Source organism: Coptis chinensis, chromosome 8, assembly GCF_015680905.1.
Source record: "Coptis chinensis isolate HL-2020 chromosome 8, ASM1568090v1, whole genome shotgun sequence".
NCBI lineage: Eukaryota > Viridiplantae > Streptophyta > Magnoliopsida > Ranunculales > Ranunculaceae > Coptis > Coptis chinensis.
Window position 1 is genome coordinate 42,540,153 of NC_141463.1, and position 23,770 is coordinate 42,563,922.

The 23,770-nt window shown below is 35.9% G+C and overlaps 2 long non-coding RNA genes across 2 annotated transcripts; both read right to left on the minus strand.

The window, feature by feature from the left end:
- Positions 1 to 10,153: 10,153 nt before the first annotated feature.
- LOC147481515 (uncharacterized) lies at positions 10,154 to 11,940 on the minus strand. Its single transcript, XR_015204731.1, has 2 exons — positions 11,884 to 11,940; positions 10,154 to 11,267 (listed from the first exon to the last, which is right to left on the minus strand). It is a non-coding gene; the product is annotated as an uncharacterized LOC147481515 (long non-coding RNA).
- A 1,741-nt stretch (positions 11,941 to 13,681) lies between these two features.
- Positions 13,682 to 23,563, minus strand: LOC147481516 (uncharacterized). Its single transcript, XR_015205753.1, has 5 exons — positions 23,416 to 23,563; positions 22,524 to 22,571; positions 21,876 to 21,909; positions 21,430 to 21,798; positions 13,682 to 13,762 (listed from the first exon to the last, which is right to left on the minus strand). It is a non-coding gene; the product is annotated as an uncharacterized LOC147481516 (long non-coding RNA).
- Positions 23,564 to 23,770: the final 207 nt, after the last annotated feature.

Below are 23,770 nucleotides of genomic sequence, written 5' to 3' on the forward strand. Positions count from 1 at the left end.
TCCAAGATGATCATACCACATGTCCTTTTTATATTTCAAAGCATTGAAATATAAAAGGAAAGTAAAGAGTCGATTAGCACAAGGTAAAAACCGGAAAAAGAGAGTAAAGAGCAATTTTTAAGTGGATAGAATGTAAAGAGTCGAATCACTGGCGACGCCTTATGTTGAAATTTGGAGCTTGGAGGCGAGGAGCATCGGAAACTAACAGTTTAAACAAAAATCTCAAAGAAATGTTTTATGGTTGCAACGAATCGATCTCACACTTCATCACAAGATTCTCGATACATATTCCCTAGTTTGTACATAACTAGTATTTCATTTCTCATTTTTATTTGTTTATTTTGTTCAACAGGGGTGCATACTAGAAGCTGAATTGTGTGTGCGCAAAAGAGACTGTTTTGGTGTGTCTTAAATTTATTTATCACTTGATGTCGGTTGTGGATTCTTACATCCGCCATTTTTTTTTCTAGGAATTATGAAATCCGCCATTTTTTTTTCTAGGAATCCGCCGTGTTTGATGGTGGAGAAGACTTCTTCTTTACATTATTCTTCGTCGTTTACGGTTAACTAAAAAATTGGGGGGTTTATGCAAATAGCATATTGACGTTTGGGGGGTTTACACTAACTAATAGTAAACCTCTTAATTTGTTTTAACGAAAAAAAAAAAAAAAAAAAACCCTTAATTTGTCAGAAAGGGCAAAATGGTCAATAGGTAAAATACGAGAGAGAGAGAGTGCAAGAATTAAATAATGGCAACGTTTGGGGGGTTTTCGCAAAGCTAGGTTTAACGTGTTAATGTGGGGGGCAATGCAACATCTATTTCATAAGGGTAAAATGGTCAATAGCTAAAATACCAACGTCTGTTACACACAAAATTGACGGAGTGGGGGGCAAACTCAAATGATTTTAAAAATGGGGGGTTTAGCCAAACTGCTACCCATCTGTGGGGGGTTAAGTCAAAATTACCCTAAAAAAAATTGAATTACAATGGATTTGAAGGAAAAAGAAAAACACTACATCAATTATAAACGTAAAGATTGCTTATTTATATGTGGTTATAACTGGAAGCATATAATGAGTTAGCCTGCATGTGATTATCTATGTAGAGATAACAATATATGAGTTACATAAGGAACTACTACGCATGACAGAAACATATTACATGTTGTAAGCCGGATCTAGTCAATATGAACGGTGGCCTAGTTTCATCTCAAACTTTACAATGGAACTAGCAAAAGAATTAAGAGCACTCCATCAATCTAAAGTAACCTTTAAAACAAAATTTGACAACCCATACATTCAAACTTCCTGCTGGTTAATGCTGCCAAATTCCACACTAGAAGACATAGATAATTCCACACTATTGAACCATATGTACTAATGAAATATCTAACAACTTGACGCAATTGCAGTCAACTAAGTACAAAATATATCAAAAAGATGTATACCTGAGTCATCGTTAAACATATCATAACACAATTCAGTTGAGCAGCCAACCACTTTAGCTTATCCTTTGTTAGTGAGGCTCGCACTACAAGTGATATTTAGCAATACATTCCTCCCTGAAAATAAACACGCACAAGAAAGTACGACTCTTGATATTGTTTGCTAAAAAAAATAGTTTTGAAGCGAAGATGAGTTAAGAAAAATACATAGAGGAAGTTCAGTACTTTTGCAAGGTAAAGTAGGTAGCACATGATTCCTATAGAGAACCTTACTTTGTCAAGAGTCAAGACCTATGAAGAAGCGACAAAAACAAAGTTTAATGATGACATTGGAACTTGCCCGAGAAACAATTCACAAGTGGGCAGCTAAGCAATTGTATAAGTTATACACACCAAATCTTCCGATAGTAGAGTGGTGTACTTGAAATAAAGCATAAATATCGGCTACCCATGTGATTGAAAAGAATATTCCCTGTGCTAAGGCAGCAACTACAAAGCCTCATTCATTTCTAATATTTAGCACATGCTCACAAATAATAAAATCTCAAGGCACTAACAAAACTGATTTAAATGTGAAACTCATTATGAAACAACAATGACAATCAGTAATACCTTTCCCCTGTAAAAGCTATTGAACACATTATTCCCTATTGCATTTACAACGTCATTCTACATTGCTGAATTACTACCCATCTTCCACAACAAATTTGATTCCATAGTTGCATGAGCCCACCTCCACTATTAATTATCAGAAAATAAAAATTAAATGACAATACAATTTGCAGAAAAAAATTCCATACTTTATGAGCTTTGTCATGGATCCATAAATTTTTGGACGAGACGGAATAAGAGTGTATAGTTGAAACCATCCACACTGCCCCATCTTCCTCCTGATAAAAAGCGTGGGGTACCTTGTTGTGTAAGACCATTATACCACGTAAACGAATATCATGCCAATTGAACTGGGCTTCAATTGATAAATATTGAAATAAACAAGGAGAGAATAATAGAAGTTTATTATAAGGTTTATACATTAGTGAAGCACATGTGAGGACATAAAAAAAAAAGTGTATATAAAAACCTCAAATATGACATGCATTCAACAACCAACCCAAATCACTCTCTCTCAGATAAGTACCTTAGAAGCTTCAATTATTGCAATTCGATCACTAGCAAACATGTTATGAAAAATTGCTTCGTATGACAACCCATTGCAATTCACTATATTCTATCTCTCTTACTGCCAAAAAAAAAAAAAAAAACACCAGTCCAAAAGCAGATGTTTCTTTACCTAATAAAAGCCTAATCATTGCCGCACAAATGAAATTGTCTTAATATCATATCTCCTTACATAAACGTAATACCAAAAGGAAGTAAATTTAAGAAAGAAAACCTCAATACCATTATGTCTCTGTGAAATTAATTGCACTGAAGTGATTTCAAGATTACTACTTGCCTTCTCCATTTACGATAACCCTAAACGTCAATTTCTAAAATTGTGTTTTATCTAAGTGGCTACTCGATCATACCTATACATACACTTAAGTTACAAGAGTGTCCCAATTACATAATATATTTATATAACCCCTCCCCGAAAGCTTGGACACACGCTAGCCCACTTGAATAACAATTCTTTGACTTCTTCCACTAGCTTGTGTATCTCTTTCTCTTTGTGCTAAAAATTCCTCATATTTCTCCCATTCTATAAAGACATAAAGTCCACGTAATAGCACTAGGAAAATGATTCACAAGTCACTTTGACTTGCTTAGACAAAGGACCCGCAGTTCTAAGACTTCTCTAACATTTACTGGTGGATCCCAAGGTTTATGGAATGAGAAGAAGAAATCGTTCCAAACATCACTCCCCAAGTAGAGAATTAATAAGAAGGTGATCAATGCTTTCATCCACCATTTTGCAAAGTGAACAAAGGTTTGGTAGATTCATACCCATTCGATTAAGATTATCAACCATTTTGATCCTTCAGTAAGCAAGCAAGCCAACAAAAGAATGCACTTTCAATGGGATGGACTCCTTCCAAACCTTTTATGTGGGAAATTAAGGATCTTCTCTCAGAAGTCAAAATGCTGCAAGCGTAAACTCGTTGGCCAAGACCAAGTAAAAGCATTTTACGGTAAACCTATCTTTCTCTTGCCAAATCCACTTCCTTGAGTCCACCTCTCCAAATTCACTCCCCTCACGGTAAATGGACTCTAGGATGGTCTCAAAGTTTTCCATCTCCAAATCGTTAAGGCCTCTCAAGAAAAACGTTCCACATAACCTATTGATTTCTTCTCTCCAAATAATCCGATTTCAAGGCTTTCTTATTCTTATTGCACACTAAGCTATAAAAATGTCACCAAATTGCTCCCTAAATGAGGTTTTTCCCTCTACCCAAACATCTTCCCAATATGAAATGGTCTCTCCGATTTCGGGTAGAAAAGTCATACTTTTCTTAAACTTGTCTCATACACTCACAATACTTCTCCAAAGAGTCCTTCCAATAGAATTTTTCGGTACCTTTTGTTTACCCTCTCTCCATACTTATCCACCACCTCTCTTCGCCATAGATGTTCATCCTCCTCTCCATATCTCCAACTCCATATCGCTAGTAAAGCTTTGTTCATGAACAAGATGTGTTTGCAACGCAACCCTCCTTCCTTAAGTAGACATAGTCTATCATGTTTAACCATGTGCATTTTAGTCTTCCCTTCCTACCTTCCATATAGGAATCTTCTAGATAGCTTCACCAAGTGCTTCGCGACACCTTTAGGTTTAGAAATCAGAAACGAAGAAAGATAGTAATTTGGGATAGGAGATAAAGTAGAGTTCACCAAGGTACATCTTTCGCATTAGAAAGACACTTCGTTTTCCATCCCGCTAATCTATTTTCAACCTTATCAATCACCTTAGCCCAAATAGCATTGGACTTGCTTCTAGCTCCCAACATAAGGCCCAAGTATAATGTAGGTAAGACATCCACTTCACAGCCTCACAACCTAACACACTGGCAATATCACCTAATCTTTTCACCATCCCTACTCTATAGATCAAGTTGATTATAAGCCGGAGGTCAACTCAAACCAACTAAGTAAGTTTTTGAGTGCATTAGTGTTATCCATTGTCACACTTGTGAAGAACATTGTATCATCCACAAATTGGAGGTGTGAGATGGATATAGACCCCATTCTACTTGAAGCTTTAAAACCATCAATGATTCCCTCTTCCACCAACATACTTGTCATCTTACTAAGTACCTTGGTAATCATGATAAATAGGAAATGTGATAAAGGGTCACCTTGTCTCAATTGATGAGAGTGGAAAACCATGCCATAAAAATGCACACAAACGTATGTTCTCCACCTAGCTCAAAACCCCATCTTCTCCTAACAAAATCCAAGACATTCCACGACAGATGATCGTAGGCTTTCATGATATCCACCTTGAGAACCATACGTCTACCGCTCAATTTTTCTTTCAAATCAATTATCTCATTTGCAACCAAGAAACAACCAAGTATTTGTCTTTTTCTAACAAATGCATTTTGGAAATTCAAAATAATACATCCCACTTTTAACCTTGTAGCAAGAACTTTAGTGATGATTTTGTACAAGGATCCAAGAAAACTGATAGGTCTATAGTATTTTAACTCCTCCGCTCCTTTCTTCAGGATTAGGGTGATAAAGGTGGTATTAAAGAGCCAATCTATGTAGTCATCTCCATGAAACTCCTATATCACCTTCATCACATCCTGCTTTAAAAGTGTCAACACCTCTTAAAAAATGCAAGAGGAAACACACGGAGGGTTATCATACCGAAAATTGACCAAAGTGTCGCTACTAGACTTCTTGTTAGATAATTAGCGACATAGTTTGCTTCTCTATAGTTAAAATCAATTTCAACATCTATGAACCTATTATAAAACATAGCGGGCTACCCACCTTTGTAAGTGCATTATGACCACTCACTTAGCTCCGTTTAATTAGTTTCAAGAAAGGTTTTAGATTTTGAAATTTAATCTTTCCATGAAGGATGTATTCAAGCTCAGCTCCCTTTGTTTGGTTGGATTAGAACGAATTTATGAATTGCTCAAAAAATGGAGAGTAACAACTCTATTTGCAAAAGGTGTTGTCGTAATGTGGTTGCCTACTTGCGTCACCGCTTGCTCGTTAGAGCATTCAATGCAAGCGACTTTGAGGGAAATAGCAATTTGTCACTCTTGTTGAGCCAAAACAATGGTGCAATGCAAGGGTGACAATAAAGGTAGTTTTTCACTAAATTACAATGAGAGTAGCACTTGCTACCGAGAGATTGTTCTGAGTTGTGAGTTTCGGATGATTTTTTTATTCCGTCTCGTGTGTTTTTGAAAATTTGTTTATTTATTTATTTTTGGGCCGGGATGTTTCATACCGTCCGGCTATGATGCATGGATATGGGTACGGGGAACCAATAACGGCGACAACGATCACGGGTACGATCGACATTTTGAAAATCTAGGATACGGGTATGTCCATGGATCGCCCATAGTACATAAAGAAAATTGGGTTTGGAATAAGTAGATGGGCCCGCTTTTAGTCCATCCTATTAGCAATTAGTTAGTTTTAAATATGGCCCATTCCTATTAGAAATTAGTTGGTTTTAAGAGTTGTCCGGTCTTATTAGCAATTAGTTGGTTTTAAAAGTGGCCCATATTTTTTAAGTAGGCCCATCACTTAAGCCCTTAAACATTAAACATGTTAGAAACCCTAGCATTTGCTCCTTCTTCACTAAGCAGCCGGAGAATTGAAAAAAAAAGAGATTTGGTGAAGAGAAAAAGAGATCGAAGAAGAAAAAAATGCAGAGACCTACGAAGACATCACGGTTTTCTTCATCGGTAGAGTGATTCAAAGCAGATAAGTTTCTTTTTTTCTCTTTCCTTTCGATCGAAATTATTAGGCAATTTTAGTATTTCTTCTTCTGATCCATCTATGTTCTATTGTGAGGGTACCTTTAGCCGTATCGGTAGCGTATCCCGCACCCGCACCCGTATCGTACCAGTGTCCAACCGGTATAACGGCAAAAGTGCTGTATCCGTGCATCATAGCCGTCTGACGCATTTTTCTCGGTTTTTTACATTTAGACGGAATGAAACATTCCATCCAAAATGTATAGTCACCTCTCTGCATTGGGCAACCCCTAATAGCTTTTCACCAACAAAGTATCTATGAGGGGAAATAATCCTATGTGGCGCCTATGTGGAGGTAACAAGTTGCTGTTTGTATTGGGAATGTTCTTAGGTTTAGGTGTTGTAAATTGTGGAAAATGCTAGTGTTGGTTGTCAACTTGTCAACCTGTCACAAACTCAATCTCAACAGTATAAGCCCGATTCAATAGTGTAGAACTGTAGATAGACTACTAGAAATAAGGGGCCCAGACCACAGTCCATGTTCAAATTTGCTTTGCACGAGTGACACTAAAGTAGCCCACGTACTAGCTATAGTAGAGTGAGGAACTAACGTCATAATCATAAGTGATAACTGAAAAGTCATTACCTACTTCTTGGCTTCTATTTCTTTATTAAGTTATTACACTTAATAAAGATGAACTCAAATATTACAGTATAGTATTTGCTTAGGTATAAAAGTCTATAAAATATATATATAGTATATAGTGAATATATGTTGTTAAATGTATATTTTATAATATATTACACTGTGTAAATATTGTGTTTTATAAATGTTAATAATAATGTCAACGTGTACACGTATATTATAAAGTAACTAATACACTGTATATACACGTGTACGTGATAATATTTATGTATATAGTGCACGTGCTTGATATATATTACACATGTACTTGATAAGTATGTAAGTAAAATTTACACGTGCTTGATATATATATATTTATGTATATTACACGGATTTATGTATATTACACGTGCTTGGTATATATCTCTTAAAAGTAGCTACTTAAGTTAACTTTAAAATAAGTATGTAAGTAAAATTTCACCTACAAAATGAATTTAAACCTATTTTTTTTGTAGATATGACATACTCAATATTAATATCATATCTACAAAATTTCAGCTCATTTGGAAACATCTAACGTTGGCAAAAAACAATTACAAAAATTCAACATTTATGGACCGTTAGATTTCTTTTTAAAGATGACAACAATTTTTATCTATGTTAGAGGTTTCCAAATGAGCTGAAATTTTGGGAAGATAATCATTATGTTGAGTGCTTCATAAACTACAAAAAAAAAAAAAAAAAAAATAAAAAAAAATAGGTTTGAATTCATTTTGTAGGTGAAATTTTACTTTACATTTACTTATTTTAAGTTAACTTCATTAGCTACTTTTAGAGAAATTATTGTATATATATATATATATATATATCTACCGAACTCTAAAATGACTTTAAATAAAGTTAAAATCTAAAACACCATTAACTTTTCTACAAAATGATTTATAACCAAATCTTTTGTGTATATGATCTACTAACCATAAAGAACATCTCTACAAAAATTCAACTTGTTTGACAATTTTTAACATTGGCAAAATTTGATTGCAAAAACTAGACATTTCTGGACCTTTATATATATTTTCAAAAGTGGAAAATAATTTTATCTAAGTTAGAGAATATCAAACGAGTTGAATTTTTGTAGAGATATTCTTTATGGTTAATAGATCATATGCACAAAAGATTAGGTTATAAATCATTTTTGTAGGTTGAAGTTGTTTTTTTTTTATATATATATATCTGGCCAGGCTAAAATGACCTTAAATAAGTCCAAATCTAAAATACTTATAACTTCACCTACAAAATGGTTTTAAACCCTAATATTTTGTGCATATGATTTGTTAACTATAAAGAACATATCTACAAAAATTCAACTCGTTTGACAATTTTTAACACTGGCAAAAAATGAATGCAAAAACTAGACATTTCTTGACCTTTATATATATATTCAAAAGTGGAAAACAATTTTATCTAAGTTAGAGGATATCAAAAGAGTTGAATTTTTGTAGAGATGTTCTTTATGGTTAGTAGATCATATGCACAAAAAATTAGGGTTTAAATAATTTTGTAGGTGAAGTTGTGGGTGTTTTAGATTTGGTACTTATTTAAGGCCCTTTTAGGATACAGCCCGGCTCCTAAAAGGACCTTAAATAAGTACCAAATCTAAAACACATAATTTTTTTTACTAAAATGATTTTATAACCTAATCTTTTGTGCATATGATCTACATAATGTTAACATCTACAAAAATTCAACTCGTTTGACAATTTTTAACATTGGCAAAAAAGATGATTGCAAAAACTAGATATTTCGGACCTTTATATATATTTTCAAAAGTGGAAAATAATTTTATCTAAGTTGGAGGATATCAAACGAGTTGAATTTTTGTAGAGATGTTCTTTATGGTTAGTAGATCATATGCACAAAAGATTAGTTTTAAATCATTTTGTAAAGTGAAGTTTGGAGTGTTTTAGATTTAAGACTTATTTAAAGTTCCTTTTAGAATCGGCTATATATATATATATATATATATATGATAATGAATACGTGCAATGCTAACAACTGCGGTACACATACGTAATTATTTTGCATGTTAAAATTTAGTGTGGTATCTATTTATATAGGATGCATTTACGTATAGTTTAAGTATACATGTTTGATTTAAAATTCGAGTTAATACATGCGTACGTACAATTTATGAGATGTATGTATTTAAAGTTTTTAAATAACTTCCAAAGATTATTAAAATTAGGACCATTACTTTTTATGAGAGGACAAAAATATCGGTGGGATCGAAGTGTAATTAAAAACCAACTTTTATATCAGTTGCACTAAAAACCAATTTTTATATCGGTTACATAATTAAAAACATAATTTTAATAATAATAATATATAACCCGAGAAGGAGCCGAATCTCGAACTCGAAACCGACTTAATTAATGGGTATGGTTCCGGATTTTCTAAATATAAGAAAAAAACCGAAAGAATCGAGCCCAGTAGGAACCGTTAAAAATAGAACTGAACCCGAAACCGACCAATGAACACCCCTAATTGCAAAGTTAATTTGGCAATGTTAGAAATTTCAAAACAATCTTTTTTCTTTTTTTTTTTCCTCAATAAAAATCATTTCGTATGTTCAATCTTCAATCTAAGCCTTAGACGATAATCTACTTTGTATTTAAGAAAATAATTGAAATACAAGTCCAAAACAAAAGAACAGATTTGTCCTATTGGAATTTGGAAGTATGAGAAAGAAAACACAGTTACCAATAAAAGTATGGGAAAGAAAACACAGCGGGCTATCAACCTCTATGAACCTATTATAGACTCCCAAAACCTCGTCTGGCAGGTTCTTTGAGCTCCAAGGAGGTACCAACACTCCATCAAGATACCCAGTTTACATTTTTGAATCATTGCTTATTGTGATGTGTTGGTAGCCATACTTTTCAGCTTCAAGAAATCCATCGTGAATAGACTCCAACTCCACACGGCCAATACGTTTGGTACTTGTGCTATGGTGCCACCTCTAATTTTCCCAATTTGATCTCTAAACACTGCTTTGCATAAATCTTGTTAGTTGATAATGGATAAAATTCCCTCACAATTCAGTTCGCTAGCATTTTCATAGCCAATTTTTAAGCACCATAAAATAGAGGACAATTTGGGGGGAATGTTTGAGAAACCAAGACTACATCTAAACTTCCAAATTGACAAAAGAATGTAGATGAAAGGTGTGATGAAAGTTTCACAGAGAAGATTATGGCTATATGTTATCCAAATTAGTCTCATTTGGCGTGAGATAGGAATGCAAGCTTTCGTTAATGGCAGACAAGGGAAAGTAGATCTGGGGTTGACTAAGGTTGACCCCCGTTACTTGTGTCTGACTTCAGCTTTTAGCTTACAATGGTGGTCGTATGTCCTTGCGGCTTCCTTGGAGGCTCTGTACCCACTCAACGACAACAAAAGGAAGCACCTTTAGCAGATGTGACCAAGACATCTAGCTCCTACTGGCAAGCTTCAACACAAGAAGCTATTGCTCAAGATCAACCAAAAGCAACGATGATAACTGAATAACAAAACAAAACTTCCTATGCAGAAATAGCGAAAAAAAAGAGGATCCACACAAGTTGAATTTGCAGAATTACCCATCCCAGGGCACAAAGGCGAGTATCCTTCAATCAAGATCTCCATATCTGCTTATGAGAGGGTTAGATTAATGTAAATATTCCCTCGTTTTGATCTTAATATGATGTCGATTGAAGAACTGAGAGCAGAAGCTGCCTTAAAATGGAAACCGAATGGAGAATGGGTTATCACACCCATTGGTAAAGGATACCTCTTCTTAAGATTTGATAATGCTGCAAATATCACTAAGGTCTGGTGCGGTGGTCCTTGGAAATTTGAAAATCAAATCTTAAGACTAAGCAAGTGGGAAAAGAACTTTATACCAGAGACCCAAAAACAGACACATGCTTATGTTTGGATTAAATTTCCGGGTCTACCTATGGAATATTGGGAAGAAGAAACTGTTATGTCTCTTGGTAGATCAGTTGGTTACCCGATTCAAGTCGATGAAAACACACTCAAAAAGACTTACGGCTGTTATGCGAACTTTTTTGTTGGTTACCCAGAGCAAGGTTTTGTTGAAGCTGCCACTCAGCCAGCACAGAGTTTTGGCAAACAATTCAAGTTGGGAAACTGCCAAAATTCTGTAATCACTGTAAGATAGTTGGGCATCTTGTAATCGATTGCTGAAAGCTGAAATCAGACATCGTCTTGGAGAAGAATAAAACTGTGGTAGTAGCCACTCTCCCAGGGAAGCTGAGGGGTGGAACAAGAAGAAAAATAAGAAAAAGAGAGTAGAGGAGAGCAGAAATAAATGGATGGAGGTAACTAATAAGGTCACTAAGGGCATCTCCAATGGAGAGTGTAAAGCGTATAATGTGTGAAATTTACCCTCCTATTTTGAAAAAACTCCTTCCAATGGAGGGGGTAAACCGTATACAATAGCTATTAGTTGTTAAAATTTGGTGGAAATTCCCCTCATGCTATTAGCTAATAAGAAACACGGACGTAGCTTTAAATGTCGTTGGTGGGTTTTTTAAGTCCGGACGTCACTTCAACAGACGCGGGAAGTTAAAATATTTCATTTGCGACGGGCCATGACCGTCGCTACGTTTGTTTTCAGATTTTTGAAATACGGACGATAGTTGAAGTGACGTGCGATTCTCTATTTAAATTTTACTTTTGCAAACTTGCAACGGTTAACGTCTGTTGTTTTACTCTTATTTCCACACCACCATTGGAAGAGTCATGAGGTGTATCTTTATTACTTTAAAAATAAGAGTGTAAAATCCTAGTGGCGCCTACATGGAACCTATGTGGAGGTGGAGATTTACACTCTCCATTGGAGATGCCCTAATGGAAAAGCTAGTACCTCAGTACCTATTACAGCTACTGTACCAGATGTTCCTTGTCAAGAAAATTCTATTACGTAGTAGTTCATGAAAGCGGATGCTATTATCGAGGCGTAAATAGCTACTATTTAGTGGCAAAGATCGAGCAAGGTTACATCTTGGGTTACAAATATTCGGATGTAAGCTAGAGTGATGAAGTTTTCGTAGGAAGCTCATAACTTGGTCTCAAATACTCCATATATGATCGACAAATCAAACTAGAGATAATCTTCCTTCTAAACGGTGTTAGGTGTGGCCTTACCCAATGTTGATGTCGAAGATGCTATTGTTGAGGATTCAATTCTCCAATCGAGCGGGTTCTCCACATCATATTTCACCAACTAACGAGAGGCCTAGGCATCCCAAGCATCGTGCTCAACCGAAGGTAACAGATTTCATATCTTGCAAGAAACAAATTCTATTCTTTGAAACATTGGCTGGTGACACGGTTGATGAAGAAGAAGAGGAAGAAACAAATCAGCATCAAACTGAAGGGGTAGAATGGCAGGTTCAGTAGAAGAGAGGAAGCAAGCCCAAAGGGAAAGATGTGGATCCGATCCCTCTTCCACCCAGGGCTTCAGGAAGATTTAAATGAATTACATTTACTGGAAACACTTATGGTTTAGAATGGAGGCTTTATCACCTCCATGGAATGGTCATATAGATATTACTATAGATCTGATTAGTAGAGTCGAATCTAAGATATAAGGAGTTGTACTTTAGGTTTTCCTAGAGTGCAAACAGATATGAAGCTTCTTGTTTTTATGGTGGGAACCCTATCCCATAGTACAAAATATCCCAATATATCACGATATTTGGGGATATCTATCCATATTTCAGAAAAAGATATATAAATATCACGATATGTTAAGAGATATATACGACTGCAAATATCGGTGATATTTTGATAATATTTGTGATATTTGTGATATTTGGAGATATTTTGCAATATTTAGAGATGTTTAGCGATATTTTGTGTATATAACAATTTTATTTAATATTTATCATTATATTTTAAATAAATATAAATAATGTATCATGATATATAAATAAACATCCATAATATCCATGATATTTTAGATATATCCACGATATTTACATGTGAAACAATGTCAAATATCTCCAAAGAGAGGGATATATCTACAATACATATCTAGAAATTGAGTATCGATAAATACCCATATCATGATATTTTGTACTATGCCCTATCCTATAACTCGAGGAATTTTCTTCCTTCTTGTAACTTATATTTATACTAGGGTATGCCCGTGCGACGGCATCGATAGAGTCGTCTGACGCTTTAACTCTATAAAGCGACTGAACTTGAACACACTATTTTGATTTTATTATACTGGATATTGTTCTATTTATGGTCAAGAATGATTATTAGGCTGAGAAACTCGACATCACACTAACTTGAACCAACTAAGGGGTAATTTAGATAGAACCTCCCCATTATTTTATGACTTTCCAATGTTTTGGATCATGTTAAAAGGCTGCAAAGATAATTCTCATTCGATAAATCCGATAGTGATTTGCATAGATGCTCTAGACTCATTCATCTAAATAGACTTAAACATAGAAGAACACCAATTAAACCAAGTGAAATAAGAACAATATGAGAAATAGATACATAATCGACTCCCACAAGTGGTTTGAATGAGGACATCAAAAAAGATTACCAAAGAGAGCACCCACACAAAAAGTACGCCAAGTACAAAAAAAGTGTAAGAAATCTGAGGATGATAACATTGTTGACAATCATAACTCTTCCGAAAACCCCATCCTCATGCCAATGTCAAGGTCATTATCATAAATCCTAAGCCTTGAGGAAACTTCATCGAAGAAGTATGTAATTATCTGTTTTAAATTGTTAAATAGAGTGAGTAGGAAATATTATATATACTAAAGGGAAGAAGAAATTGACAATTTAGAAAGTGAAACAATGAGCGATTGTATTCACCTCTAGACTCTTTTCTAGTTTTGGAACAAGCAAATATGTAACAGCCCAAAACTAAAACAATTACAAACCTATGACACGTGGTTTTATAGTAAAATTTCGGCAAAGATCTCCTCTGTATTTTTGACATTTCATAAATATAAACTTGTCATAACCTGAAAATCACAATCATATATTTCTCATTGGTTAATCGGTTATTTAACCGTCTCGACAAATGCCGGCTTGAGCAGTCAAATAATTGGCTTAAAAAAATGAGATCACTTCAACATTACAAAGTATTTGAATGTCTCGACTAATGCCAGATCATCAAAACACCTCGTACAAAGTCATTACCGAAAACACAAGTAAAATACATACATCCGAGTCCCATAACTATCAAAAGGTCTACACCCTTAACAAATGATATTTACAATGTATACATATACCATATTTCCTAAAGTTTCTATTGGGATAGTTCCATAAACGTGACTTTCTGTAACAACACTAATAAATCAAAGAACAAACAATAGCCACCAAAATGCTACCAGCACTAAAATACCTATAAAAGCAGCAGAACCAAATCAAAGCTCAAATCAATCAAAATTAATACTTTTCGACAAACCCAAAACCCAAAAATAGAACCCTTAATAAATAAGCAAATAAATACCTGTAGCAACACCAGAAAAAGCTCAGACTAAACCTTTACATAGAAGAAAACAAATAATTCATCTCTGGCTAAACGATTTTAAAACTAACTGAATCTTTACATGGAAAATCAAAGAGATTGAGTTATAAGAGAAGAGATGTTACCTGTTTCACTTGACCTGAGAATCAGCAGAGATCACTAAGTTATAGTGATTGGCCAAGGTCCCATTGCCACGTTCATGAATGAAAAAATTAAACAACACAATAAGTAGAGAAAGACCAGGGAAGGAAAAATGAAAAAATGAAAAGGAACATACATGAGAATCAGCAGAAATCACTAAGTTTGAAGATATGAGAATTGAAATTTCTTCGTTCAGCTAAATACCATATAAACAGACGTCACCATTTAGTAGGAATTGAAATAGATTTGTATAGAACTATAAATTCAGGTGTTGTAATATCAAAAAGAAGAAATTAGGGGAAAAAAAAACTAACCAAGGTTCGCAAAAAGTTCTTCAACGTAATATTGACAAAATGTAATTACACACCAACTCGAAAAACCTATATAATTTGAACGAAGCAAATTAACCAAGTAAGAGCAAATACAAATGTATCAATTTGATGACTATAAATTCAATGATAAACTACTCAACACGTGACTATAAATGAAAAGAACTTACAGATTATAGTAAGACTTCGGGTAAACAAAGTTTGGGGTGTGACTTTCGAATTTGGGAGGAGGAGAATACTAATTCTATCGAAGAAGTGCACCTTGATAGTGCGACATATAATTGACGTGGCTGAAAACTTGGTCGCGAAGGTCAATCCCCACATACTTCACCGATTGTCCTTGTGACTTATTTATAGTCATTGCATAAGCAAACACGCATAGAAACTGTCTTCTTCTTGTTATATGAAAAGGAAAATCGAAGACGGCGGTGACAAAGATATTCTTGGAATAAATGCATGATTACCCGCTTTTTCACCAGTCAAAATTCTTGCGAAAAGAATGTGAGGTCGACAGTGGACCACCATCAATCGGGTTCCATTGCATAATCCATCTTTGAGAGCAATATTTCGCAACAACATTATAGGATAACCGACTTTTTAGGTTGAGGCTAAACGGTGGTACCAATTTGGATCAAGTGAGTTTAGGTACTCATTTGGGTATTGATTAATATTGGCTGGATTCGTTGCATCCTCGTTTTCCATCTTGTCTGCAGCTAGAAATAGAGTACTTTCTCCTGGGAACATATCTAAAGCTGTTGCATTAATATTATTGACATCATCATTGCGTGCAGATAGAATTGTGTGCTCAGTTAAATATTCCGGTGTAACTGTGGTAGGTTGATTTAGCTGAGGATATGTAGTAGAAATGAGATCCTGAAGATTTGCACATCGATGAATTGTTGATGGTAGTTCAACTGTCTCGCTTGGGTCACTTCCTATCTAATTAACCAGAAAATAGTAATGAATATTAGTACGAATAAAAATAGTACAAAGAATGATGCAAATGAATATCAATATTAAGCAAAATAGTACAAAGAAAAATACATAGTTTGGTACCTCCATTAAGAAATTTGCGAACGCAATATTTGCAGAGTTTCCATTTTCCAATCGCATGTTTTGGGCAAGAGTTAGAACATGAATGTGACTCCAGAGGAAGGAAGACTGCAAGGAAGCACGCGACAATCTGTTCTCGAACCCCTTTTGGTATAAGCTGGAAGGCATTAACGGAAGTCACCACCAAGTACAACCTGTTATTCCACCAAAAGGTTTATTATTGTCGCGAGTATCCCGAAGTGTCGCGATCAACTGCCTCCACACAAAACTTATTTTGCATTGGGACTTCATCCCAAATAATAAGTTTAGCTTCCCCTGAATAATTCGGCGTGCATTGAATTCTTACTAAACCCACAAACAGAGGTATCAAGAATATCTAGTGGGATGCGAAGGTCGAGTGAAAGAGATGCGACCGCCCGACCAATAGTAATGAAGTTATTCCGGATGAAGCATAATAACAATATGCCCTCAACGACAATACGTGCGGCGATTGTGTTGTAAACAAAAGTTTTGCCTCGCTCCTACTGCTCCATTAAAAAGAGTTTCCCTAGATTTTGGGAAACGGAATCTATCACTGTTTGATATGAAAAGTGTTGCTCTGCATTTAGGAGAACCCTATTGCCATGTGCTTTTGCATTTTGAGGATCAAACTGAAATTGTCGCTGGTCCCATATGAGTCGGTTTGCAACAACTAAGTTCCATCTTGTAGTTAACAGAGGCAGCGACATTAGAGGGAAATTAGCCAGTGATTTACGACTCTATCAAAATCTCATTTAAGAGAAATAAACCATAATCTTGCACTTCACAGAGGGGTAGGTTATGGAATGTTGAACATTGTTGCGAAGCTTATGTGGAAGGTCATCACATATATTTTCCCAAAAATCATTCCACAATGTTTAGGGTTGCAAAGGATTGCACTCTGCGAGAATGACCACGAGAATAGTCGGTGAAGATGATATCCATCAGTATGGTGAAGCTTCTGTAGACATTGCACCCATTATTTGTCATCTTCCGAAGCCCCGGCAACACATGCATCTTTAAAAGTTGGAAGTGGAGGACCATTACCAATCCTTTTCAGATCATCAAATGATTGAGGTCCTTTTACAACGGTTAGAAGTAAAGCGCCAAGTAAAATCGCTCACCGAATTAGGATTGGCGAAATACATTCTACCAATAGCAAATTTCCCTCTCATTATCCTTCTTGTCCAAGTTTGAGATTGTTTGTTCGGACATAGTATTCGGGAACTCTTGATAAGTGAGGCTTCTTGCTCTTAAATCGATGCACAACAATCAAAGAAGGCAATCAAAGTTGACTTTTGGCTCGCCCTTGATAGTATATCATGTATTGGTTCATCGGCTTTATAAACTACGCGGTGCATTCGAGGGAGATGAAGTGCAAAGCGCGACTTTTGTGGGAATCTCCTCATGTAGATGGAAACTTAATAATCTCCAAACCGCTTCCGGTGGGCCAATGTATCTCGCATCAAGTATTGTTGGATCTCATCCAACTCATTCAACACTATTGTTGTCATGTCATGCCCTTTAAATATATACTTGTGAATGTATTTAACACAACGGATCAAAGACAAAAGCCGACATTAATATGGCGGTTGAACATCTTAGAAAGATAAGGATTATAAGGAACAACATCCCTGTTATCAACTGTATGCCCCCTCACAATATATGATATACCATTGTCACGACGACGGTAGATAGGATATCCATCTTTATCCATGGTGGTAGCATCTGCAAAAGTCTGGGGATAGTGATGCTTGCATCTACCATTTACCATGCACGGAGAGTTAGGATTATTTAGTCCACATAGACCATGAACCATACATGTGAGGACGGCTCGAAATAACTCAGGTTCGGTTTCTGGATCAGGAAACTCTGCACATACAATGCGATCAACTTGAGCAGGTATATGGATCTTGTCGGAATGTTGGAGATATATAAGAGCATGCATATAGGGCAACCCGCATTTTTGGAACTCAATGGTGTAGACATGTGCAACGGCAGTACCAAGCACACCTTTCTTTTTAATTTCCTTCATCAAAGCCCTTCGCTTTAGTTCAAAGACACGGGCCACGACCTCTGGTCGATGAGTTGCAGTTTAGTGCTCAGACAATGCCTCAACAACTTCGTCCCAGTGCGGATTTGCAGTCATTGTGAGAAATATATCAGGATGTTTATTGTAACGTGTGATGGCCATTGAATCCTGAAAAATTTCGAACATATGCCTAGGGCTGCCGACACAAGATGCTGGTAAGACCACTCGTCTTCCAATCTGGTTTGGGTCGAAAGCTTCAGCTGCAACATTAGTGATACCTTGATAAAGTTTAGCGAAGCTTGTCTTGTCAGTAGCCGATAATATCTCATTTTGTTACGTTCGATCCAACGCCCATCCATCCACGAAACTCTTGAAATAGTTTGTGACCGCGTAAGATTGCGGGAATATTCTCCGCGTTCAAATATCCGATAAGAGTAGAAATCCATCCATCGTGTCAATCGGGTCATTAGTATTTGAACGCCTCATATCGTGACCACCCAAGCTCTCCATAAGGAAACATTAGCACATAATGCAAAGGCAAGTAAAATTTGGATGACATTCAGCGATCTGCATGAATTCTTGCCCTCCTTTAAGATATATCACAATATCCCTCATATTATCCCCCATTGCCATCCCTAGGTAAAATGATAGCAATCTCATCTGCGCGGTTGGCAAGTTGTAACGACGTCTGTCTCTAGTAGCAGCGTAATGCAAATAAGCAGGTACATTGAAGTTCTCACCATGTTGAAGAGAGGCAGTTCTAAGAACATCATTATCGTGGCAAAAGTAGCGAGAGAAACAATTATACTGGAGCATAGTTGCATGAATTATCTTCAGAACATCTGTGTTCAAATGGGGATTACGAAGTTGACGTATATCCAATGCAGCACTGGGATCATATATATAAAGCTGAGAGTAAGTTGGCTGCCGCCCAGTGTCAGGAATTAGAGATCCAGTTCTATGACGCAACTGACCATGTATAGTAAAAGGCCTTGGACCTCGTCCAGTAAAGACACGCTCATTTCCTCCAAGGCTCGTAAATGCGAAAGCTTGGTTGTATTGTCTCATGTACTTCCGAAATGACTTTGACTTGCGATCATTTCCATCATATAAAGCTTTAAGGGCTGGAGGTAATGGCTGTAATGGAGGCAATTTGACTTTCCCTTGCGAACAACAAGTCCCGAATCGAGGACGTGATAATGATGAATCTTTTAAGCGTTCATCCATCCAATGGAGTGCATTACAAAATGGACACTGAACATCCATTCTCCCCAAGGAGTGTCTTCCTTGTTCAATCAGATTGTGCAGAAATTATGTCAACTTCATCTTCATCATCACTTATGTCAGCATTATTAGCAGAAATTGGACGGTCAAAACCATTATGGTGAAGCTCCTCACAATATTGTGCAGGATCCCCAAATGGTTGTTGTCTACAAGAGAAATAATTGTATATATTTAGACAAAGGTGCCATTTTTTTGGTATTCCAATTTCAATAAGTGTGAAGAAGTGTACTGCGAATTTCGGTTAGTTGATGATGATGTAGAAGCTGCATTTGTCGAATGTGATGTTGGATGGACAAAGGATGAGGTAGAAGACCTACAGTTATGCGTAATGCGAAGAAACTTGTGATGTTAGGTATGATCTTATGGTTTTCTTTGAAACTATAAACCAAACCACAAAGAACCAAGAGAAAGATGTAATAAACCACATACTAACCTTGCATTTTGGTGAGACGGTGTTGGTACAAAGTTCTCATTGGTTGAATGTGGAATTGCATGAGGTAAGGATACGGAAGCAGAAGAGATACATGTACTGCAATGAAACTTGCACAGGTGAGTTATATATAGATTTTGATTAAGGAAAACCGCTGAGTGAAGTACTCACGTGCTGTTTTGATCTAATGAATCAGCATGGGCACTTGATGTGACACGTTCTTCGGGGAGTGTAAATAGCCTTACAGGATTAAGGAATGATAGAGATTTCCAAAGAGACTCTGAAGAAGAAAGACATCGGTATGGTGTTGCATGAGGTGTAACTGGACTATTATGTGTTTGATGCTTATCAGCTTGAAGTGGAGTTTGTGGAAGTGAATAAGAGCCATTCAATGTTGAACTCATCAGTTGGTGGTCAATGACAAGACGTGTGACTACTTGTGCACCTTGGATGGTGAAGTTTGTGCTGCCAATTAGGTTAGTGCTCCTTTCTCTTTCCCTTCGAGCACACTGTCCTAGTATTCTATTTGTTATCTGCACCTAAGTATAAGTATAATCAACTGAATAGATTGGGAGAAAGAGAAATGCATGGATGATAGCAAAGATGGCAGTTAGTAATAAAATTAGAAAACGTGAAATGTAAAGATGGATGACCACATGCAACACAGTTGGTGGGTAAATATTATACATATAAGCAGGCATTAAATGGAAGTTATTAAATGGCGGTGAATTTACTATAATTATAGTGTACAAAAACACCTTTTTGACAATGCATGAGCAATTATAGTATTATTTTAATTAAAGCTCATCTTACATGAGAACCGGATGGTGGGAGAAGTGCTTGATGCTTGTCAGCTTGAAGTGGAGTTTGTGGAAGTGAAGGAGAGCCATTCAATGTTGAACCCATCAGTTAGTGGTCAATGACATGACAGTTGCCAATTAGTTTAGTGCTCCTTTCTCTTTCCCTTCGAGCACGCTGTCCTAGCATTCTATTTGTTATCTGCACCTAATTATAAGTATAATCAACCGAATAGTAAAGATATGAATGCATGGATAATAGCAAATATGGCGATTAGTATTAAAATTAGAAAAGCGTGGAATGTAAAGATATAAATAAAGTAGTCAAGGATAATAAGTGATCGAAGGCCCAAAAATAAAAGCAAATTGTAAATGAATAGATGGATGACCACATGCAACATAGTTAGTGGGTAAATATTATACATATAAGCAAGCATTAAATGGCATTGAATTTACTACGATTATAGTGTACAAAAACACCTTTTGGATAATACATGAGCAATTATAGTATTACATTTTAATTAAAGCTCATCTTACATGAGAACCGGATGGCGGGAGATGAGATAGAAGAACACTATCTGATGGGCGCTGCACATTTATAAAGCAAAAGAAGAAATAAGACAATGCAATATACATAAGCAACAGTGTAGAAAACTAATTCGCAAGTGGGGAAATGAGATTCATAAAATCAGTATATTAAAACACCTTATGGACACGATATATCAGGTTATTACATTTTTTTTAACCGGATGGCGGGAGATTAGATAGAAGACATTTATAAAACAAAAGAATAAATAAGGCAATGCAAGCAAGAAATACCTGGAAGCCAATAGGCGGTTGAAGATTGAGCCTATCTTGGGGGGCAACAAAGACATGTTTGTTTTGGTTTGAAGGTTCCTTAAAGGAGTCCATAGGGCGTTTTCCTTTGTCAAGAATTGGTCGCGTAGGAAGCTATAAATATTTGAAAGAGAGTTCAAAAATGTGATGTGAAACCAATAAGAGTGTTAGGACAATTTGGGTAACTCAAAGTATGTTAATAGAAGTTATCAATACGTGGGGGCGAGCAGGTCATTGAGGAGTAGGTGGCTGAAGGTAGAGTCTATCTTGAACTGGAACATAAATATTGTTTTTCTTGTTCGAAGGATCCTTATAAGGGTCCATTGGACGTTTACCCTTATCTATGGGATCCTATAGAAACAAATAGAAATAGATACTCAATAAAACCTGTAGAAACAAACATAAAAAGATAGGTGGGGATAACATACCATTGAAAGTCGAATCTGCAATGAAAAAGGGTGCCTAAAAAAAAAGACAAAGTAGTAGTGATTATTTCGCATGTAAAGGTAGTAGTAATTAGGTGTAAACAGAGATAAAAATTAGGTGGCAATAAATAAAACAAAGGGGATTTAAAAAATTAGAGGGTAGCTGACGGTAGTAAACCACGAACAGTGATTATTTCGCATGTAAATGTAGTAGTAATTAGGCGTAAACACAGATAAAAATTAGGTGGCAGTAAATAAAACAAAAGGGATTAAAAAAATTAGATGGTAGTAAACCACGCCGAAATTAAAAAAACAAAAAAAACAAATGAGAAATAAAAATCAGACGATAGCAAGCGGAAGTAAATTAGGTCACATATATAAAAGTACCACATATTATGACATTTAGATTTTGCAACCAATATTGACTAAACAGACCATGACTAAACTATGAATAACAACAAATAAATTAATAAACAGACCATGACTAAACATATATGAATAACAACAAATAAATTAATAAACAGACCATGACTAAACTGTAAAGACCATGACTAAACTATACTTTACAGATTTGTGTTCTTTTAACTTTGGTTTTCTCTGTCGATTCCTCAAAAAGAATAAAAAATGACAAAACCCCATAAAAAGTCTTACTTGGTCTAAAGGTTGCACTCTCTTGGCCGATTCATTACAACCAATTCTCTGCAAAACATTTCCATAAAATGTTCAAAACTCAAAAAGAAACAAAAACTGACAAATACCACTAATAAACAACGCAAGCTTACTTGATCCATAAAATGGGTATTACTATTTTGTTCTACGTTCTTTTTTTGCACCAAAACAATTAAGAAAACACCCCATTCACTAATACGCACGGCGGTTTCAAGAGACGATGATTCTCTTGCAAACCCGCATGGGATCGAGGAAATCTTTGAGACTGTCGATGGGCTTATGCATTTGGTTATATAGAGACCGTCGGATGGGCCTCGTTATCTACTGAGGCCGTGGGATGGTTCTTTGTGTTGGGCGCCTAACCGCAATTTCGGGAAGAACACATCCGCCACCTCAATCGCTTGGCAAATTGTATCTTGTGCTTCTCCAATCATCTTCTCAAATAATAGGGTGAGAGATTAAACTATGCGAGTTTGGAAGAAAGAATGGCTCTCAAGCTCGAAGAGGGTCTAGAGAAAAGAAAAGGGCATTGACTAAAAATACACTTGCACATCCAATTAACATTGCTGCAAAGGTTGCGATCTAAATAATTATCTCAAACATGTGCTGCGACAGAGAGAAGGTTGGTCTCTGACGTCGAGATTTCATTGCACATACACACGCAGACCAGATGGTTTCTTTCCTCGATATGAAAGCAAACACAGTAAAGCTACGCCACAACTTAATCCTAAAATAAATGACCAATATTGTTTTATTACCAGAATAATTAAATTCCAGCAAGCAGTCATCTTAGAATGACTTAAAGAATATAAAGTTGCACTCTCATTCACTAAAGGGACACTATTGATGTTTCTTATCAAATTAAGAGTTGTACCTGAAAGTACCATTGCTCCAACGCTCCAACATGTCACCGAGATTTACTATAAATGCCCTAGAGGAATAAATCAATCATTAAGAGAATAGCAGCAGTAAATTTTAACATAATAGATTACTTATTTACAAGTGCTTGAACAATCATTAAGAGAACAGATTAATGATGATCATATTCTTTATCATTAAGAGAACAGTTAAAGGGATGAAGGAAAGAGAAATGGGGCTAATTTCAACAACTTACGGCAATAGTAATAACACCCTCCTTGCCAACTCTCTCCATTCCCTTGGCTAAAAGAGTGTAACTTCACTAACTTGGTCACTTAATTAACTTTAGGCCATTATCAAGCATCCGAAGA